A 7,051-nucleotide genomic window follows, 5' to 3' on the forward strand; every position below is an offset into this window, starting at 1 on the left:
CTACTGTCATAGCTGTTTAGGATATATTAATGAGAATTCTAGCAGAAGGACATGGAATAATAAATTGTAGAGTATGTTAGAATAAATGGTATTGGATGGGGTCTTTCAAAAGGAGTTGGGAGGAATATGATAATATTTGTTGCTGTGTGAAATAGAATCAAAGTGAAAGCGCAGGCGAGAGGAGCTACCCCAAGTCCAAGGTCCGGGGCAGTGGCCGAAAGTGCCAGGCTGCGATGGTGCGGGAACGGCCGAGAGGAGCTACCCCACAACCGAGGTCAGCAGCAGCAGCCGAGAGGAGCTATCCTGCATCCAAGGTCAGGGGCGGTGGCCGAGAGTGCCAGGCTGCAACAGCGCAGGAGGAGCCAAAAGGAGCAACTCCACGTCCAAGGAGCAGTGGCTGCGTGGGCGCAGGAGGGCCTAGAGGAGCTATTCCACGTTCAAGGTCAGGAGGGGCGGCAGTGAGGAGATACCCCTCGTCCAAGGTAAGGAGCAGTGGCTATGCTTTGCTGGAGTAGCTGTGAAGAGATACCCCACGTGCAAGGTAAGAAACCCAAGTTAGATGGTAGGTGTTGCAAGAGGGCATCAGAGGGCAGACAATGAAACCATAATCACAGAAAGCTAGTCAATCTAATCGCACTAGGACCACAGCCTTGTCTAATTCAATGAAACAAAGCCATGCCCTGTGGGGCCACCCAAGACGGGATCTATTTCCCTGACCGGGGATCAAACCCAGGCCCCCTGCATTGGGAGCTTGGAGTCTTACCCAATGAAACACCAAGGGAAGTCCCTCAAAAAAATTTCTGAAGCACTAATTTTTTATTATTGAAATATAATTGATATACTCATTAAGTTTCAGGTATATTACATAATGATTTTGTATTTGCTAAACAACCCACTCCAGTGTTCTTGCATGGAGAATCCCAGGGATGGGGGAGCCTGGTGGGCTGCCATCTCTGGGGTCGTACAGAGTGGGACACGACTGAAGTGACTTAGCAGCAGCAGCAGCAGCAAATGATCACCATGATAAATCTAGTAACATCTGTCCCCATACAATGTTATTACAGTATTATTCACAGTATTCCTTATGATGTGTATTATATTCCCATGGCTTAATTATTTTATAACTGGAGATTTGTATCTCTTTATCCCCTTCACCTATCCCCTGCCCCAAATACCCATTCTTCACTTTGGCAGCCACCAATTTGTTCTCTATGAGTGTTTTCATTTTGTTTGTTTTTATACTCTACATATAAGTGAAATCATATGGTATTTGTCTTTATTTTACATAGTATAATACCCTCTAGATGCATACATTATTAAAATGGCAAGATGTCATTTTTATGAAATGAGTAATTCCATTGAGTATATATACTGAGTTGAATATATATAAATATATATACCACATATTCTTTATCCATTCATCTATTACTAGACACTTAGGTTGCTTCCACATCTTGGCTTGTAAATAATGCTGCAGTGAACACTGGGGAGCATATATCTTTTTGAATTAGTGGTTTTTTCTTTGGGTAAATACCCAGAAGTGAAATTTCTGGGTCATATGGCAGTTCTATTTTTAAGTTTGGAGGACCTTCCATAATATTTTCCATAGTAGCTGCATCAATTTACAATCCCATCAACAGTGTGCAAGTGTCCTCTTTTCTCCACATTTTTGCTAAAACTTGCCATTTGTTATCTTTTTGATGACAGCTATTCTGACAGGTGTGAGGTGGTATCTCATTGCAGTATTAATTTGCATTTCCCTTATTAGTGATGTTGAGCATCTTTTCATATGTCTGTTGGCCATCTGTATGTCTTCTTTGGAAGAATGTCTCTTTGGGTCCTCTGTCCATTTTTTAATTAGGTTGATTTTTTTTTTTTTTTTGATGTTGAATTGTATGGGTTCCCTGTATATTTTGGATTTTTACCCCTTATTGGAAATATCATTTGCAAATATTTTCTTACATCAGTAGTCTGCCTTTTTGTTTTGTTGATAGTTTTTACTTTCACTGTGCAAAAGCTTTTGAGTTGAATGTAGTAGCATTTGTTTTATTTTGCCCTTTGTTTCCCTTGCATGAGGAGACAGATCAGAAGAAGTATTGCTAAGAACAGTGTCAGAGATTGTGCCAGGCAGATACATCTTAATGGGATGGTGTCATGTTTTAAGAAAGCATATAAGATGGGATATATTTTAGTAGCATTCTTGGAAAATATATTTTGTCCAGGAGATTCTCTCAGTTATGAAGAGTTTCTTTGTGTTTATGGTGGTATATTATTATTATAGCTGTATATTATTATTTTGTTGATGCACTTTGGCAGAATTCCAAAATTCTCATTTTCTTCCTGGGAACCTGGCTACCAAGCCCTGTACCAAATTTCCCATTCTCCCCTACCAGTTATGGTCCTGTGACTAAGTGAAATGTCATCAGAAGTGATACACAGTTCCCCTCTCATTTGCTCAAAGAGTAATTTCCATGAGTATAGAAATAAATCTGAATGCATCATTAATTCCAGTTAAGATAAATATTTAATGTGGCTATTAAAGGATACATTTTACTTCTGGTTCTGGACCAAGATGGAGTATAAAGAATTGTTAAACTATGGTAGAAAAGTAACTATAAGATATAAAAACACTCTGTTGTTTTAGTTGCTAAGTTGTGTCCAACTCTTTTGCAACCCCATGGACTGTAGCCCACCAGGCTTCTCTGTCCATGAGATTTCCCAGGCAAGAATACTAGAGTTCGTTGCCATTTCCTTCTCCAGGGTATCTTCCTGACCCAGGAATTGAACCCTTGTCTCTAGCATCTCTTGTATTACCAGGCAGATACTTTACCACTGAGACAAGGGAAGCCCAAAAGAACTCTGACGAATACCTAGAGGCCGAGGGAGAATATCAAAGGAAAGATAAATTTTGAAGGCGAGTCCCATCTTTTAACTCTGGGGTTCAGTTCAAATTTCACAGAAGGTGTGGTTTCAGCCCCACTGGATGGTGGAGGATTTTGGTGGGTTTCCAGGGCCAGAGCTGATCTATAGTCATTGAGCAAGCAGGAGACAAACCTTTGGGACACAATTGAATTGCAGCTGGTAGAGTTGAGGTGCAGGTACACGGTTTAGAAAACTGTCTGCATTGAAAGGGACATGGAAAATTGCCAGGGCATAAGTGACTGACATCTCATGTGTGGGCACCTAAAGCTGCTGTAGCCCAAGGACTACAGTTCACATTATGTACATCAGGAAGGAAGTTTGTTGGCTTTGGTTGGGCTGTAGAGTTGCCAATCACAATGGAATGAAACTATTAGAAATAACAATAGCAGTAGGAAAGAGGGAAATCCACAAAAAATGTGGAAATTGAACGTACTCTTAACCAATATATCAGATAAGAAATCACAAGGGAAATTAGAAAATATCTTGAGACAAATGGAAATAAAAACACAAAAACAAAGACTTATGGGATGCATCCAAATCAGAGGGAATTTATAGCGATAACACTTACATTAAAAAAGACCTCAAACCAATAACCTAACTTTACAACTTGTGAAACTAAAACAAGAACAAGCTAAACCCAAAGCTATCAGAAGAATAGAAATACTAAAGATTAGAGCAGATATAAACCAACAAATAGATTCATGGGATTAGATTTGATAAGACAGAGTGCCTGAAGAACTATGGACAGAGGTTCATGACATTGTACAGGAGGCAGTGATCAAGACCAGTCCCAAGAAAAAGAAATGCAAAAAGACAAAATGGTTGTCTGACAAGGCCTTACGAATAGCTGAGAAAAGAAGAGAAGCTACAGGCAAAGGAGAAAAGGAAAGATACCCATCTGAATGCAGAGTTCCAAAGATTAGCAAGGAGAGATAAGAAAGCCTTCTTAAGTGATCAATGCAGAGAAATAGAGAAAAACAATAGAATGGGAAAGGCTAGAGATCTCTTCAAGAAAATTAGAGATAACCAAGGGAACATTTCATGCAAAGATGAGCATAATAAAGGACAGAAATGGTATGGACGTAACAGAAGCAGAAGATATTAAGAAGAGGTGGTAAGAATACATAGAAGAACTGTTTAAAAAAAAAAGGTCTTAATGACCCAGATAACCATGATGGTGTGGTGACTCACCTAGAGCTAGACATCCTGGAGTGTGAAGTCAAGTGGGCCTTCAGTTCAGTTCAGTCACTCAGTCGTATCTGACTCTTTGCGACCTCATGAATCGCAGCACGCCAGGCCTCCCTGTCCATCACCAACTCCCGGAGTTCACTCAGACTCACGTCCATTGAGTCAGTGATGCCATCCAGCCATCTTAGGAAGCATTATTATGAACAAAGCTAGTGGAGGTGATGGAATTCCAGCTGAGCTATTTGAAATCCTAAAAGATTATGCTTTTAAAGTGCTCACTCCATATGCTAGCAAATTTGGAAAACTCAGCAGTGGCCACAGGACTGGAAAAGGTCAGTTTTCATTCCAATCCCAAAGAAAGGCAATGCCAAAGAATGTTCAAACTACCACACAATTGGATTCATTTCACATGCTAGCAAAGTAATGCTCAAAATTCTCCAAGTGAGGCTTCAACAGTATGTGAACCATGAACTTCCAGATGTTCAAGCTGGATTTAGAAAAGGCAGAGGAACCAGAGATCAAATTGCCAACATCTGTTGGATCACAGAAAAAGCAAGAGAGTTCCAGAAAAACATCTGCTTTATTGACTATGCCAAAGCCTTTGACTGTGTGGATCACAACAAACTGGAAAATTCTTCCAACGATGGGAATATCAGACCACCTGACCTGCCTCTTGAGAAATCTGTATGCAGGTCAAGAAGCCACGTGTAGAACTGGATATGGAACAACGGACTGGTTCCAAATTGGGAAAGGAGTACATCAAGGCCGTATATTGTCACCTTGCTTATTTAACGTATATGCAGAGTACATCATGCAAAATGCCTGGTTGGATGAAGCAGGAGCTAGAATCAAGATTGCTGGGAGAAATAATCATAACCTCAGATATGCAGATGACACCACCCTTATGGCAGAAAGTGAGTGAAAAGGAATGAAAGAACCTCTTGATGAAAGTAAAAGAGTGAAAAAGCTGGCTTAAAGCTCAACATTCAGAAAACTAAGATCATGGCATCCAGTCCCATCACTTCATGGCAAATAGATGGGGAAACAGTGGTAGACTATATTTGGGGGGGGCTCCAAAATCATTGCAGATGGTGACTGCAGCCATGAAATTAAAAGATGCATGCTCCTTGGAAGAAAAGTTATGACCAACCTAGATAGCATATTAAAAAGTAGAGACAGTACTTTGCCGGCAGAGGTCCCCTAATCAAAGCTATGGTTTTTCCAGTAGTCATGTATGGATGTGAGAGTTGGACCATAAAGAAAGCTGAGGACCGAAGCATGGATGCTTTTGAACTGTGGTGTTGGAGAAGACTCTTGAGAGTCCCTTGGACTGCAAGATCAAACCAGTCCTAGAGAAATCAGCTCTGAATATTCACTGGAAGAACTGATGCTGAAGCTGAAGCTCCAATACTTTGGCTACCTGATGTGAATAACTGACTCACTGGAAAAGACCCTGATGCTGGGAAAGATTGAAGGCAGGAGGAGAAGGGGATGACAGAGGATAAGGTGGTTGCATGGCATCACCGACTTGATGCACGAGTTTGAGCAAGCTCCAGGAGTCGGTGATGGACAGAGAATCCTGGTGTGCTGCACTCCATGGGGTTGCAAAGAGTCAGACATGACTGAGTGACTGAACTGAAACTGAGAATTATATATAAAAATAATCAATAAACCCAGAAGCTGTTTGTTTGAAAATAACTGCAAAATCGGCAAATCTTTCTCTATGACTATATATATAGACAGAGATAGAAGACTTAAATCACTAAAATCAGAAGTGAAAGGAATACTATAAACAGTTGTAGACCAACATACTGATAATCTTGATGAAATAGGCAATCTTCTAGAAACACATGAACTACAAAAAACAGTTCAAGAAGAAATAGATCTTGATGCTGGGAAAGATTGAGGGCAGGAGAAGAGAGCCCTTCTCCTAAGGGCTCCCTTCAAAGGATAAGATGGTTGGATGGCATCGTTGACTCAATGGACATGAGTTTGAGTGAACTCCAGGAGATAGTGAAGAACAGGGAAACCTGGTGTGCTGCAATCCATAGGGTCACAAAAAGTCGGACATGACTGAGCAACTGAAAAACAACAACAAATAGGCCTGTAACAACAACAATAAAAAGCAATTAAATCAGTAATCACAAACCTCCCAACAAAGAAAAGCTCAGGACAAGATGGCTTAACTGGTGAATTTTAGAACAACACCAATGCTTAAACTCTTGCCACAAATTGAGTTAAATAGAAAACTAACAAACTCATCCTAAGAGGTCAACATTACCTTGATTTCAAAGCCAAAACAAAACAACAAAAAAACAAACCCAAAAAATCTACTGGGAAAAAAAAAAAAAACACCTGAAAGCCAGTAGGATGCAAATATCCTCAAAACGGTACTGGCAATAATATGCTAGTGAATTCAGCAAGCTACTGAAAGGATTAACATTGTGGCCAAGTGGAATTTATCCAGGTCCTGTGAGGGTGTTTCAAAATAGGAAACCAATGTAATGTGCTACATTTATAAAGAGGAAAAATCTAAATAATAATATCAACTGATGTAGAAATAAGTCTGAATTAAAACTATAAAACTCTTAGGAAAAAATATACGTGTAAATCTTTGTGACCTTGGATTAATGGTTTCTTAGATATGATTCCAAAGGAAAGAAATAGACAAATTGGAATTTATCAAAATTAGAAACTGTTTTGCTTCAAAGGGCACTGCCAAGAAAGTTAAGAGAGAACCTACAAAAATGGGATAATGTTTATAAATAACATATCTGATAAGTGACTTGTCTGAGTCCTTTTGCTGTAAAGAATACCATAGCTGAATGGCTTGTCCACAACAGAAATGTGTCACAGTTCTTGAGGCTGGAAAGTTCAAGATGAAGGTGCTGGCAGATTCCATGTCTGGTGAGGGTCTACTTTCTGTTTCATAGGTGGATAT

The sequence above is a fragment of the Oryx dammah genome, unplaced genomic scaffold (genome assembly GCF_014754425.2).
Source record: "Oryx dammah isolate SB20612 unplaced genomic scaffold, SCBI_Odam_1.1 HiC_scaffold_13, whole genome shotgun sequence".
NCBI classification, from domain to species: domain Eukaryota; kingdom Metazoa; phylum Chordata; class Mammalia; order Artiodactyla; family Bovidae; genus Oryx; species Oryx dammah.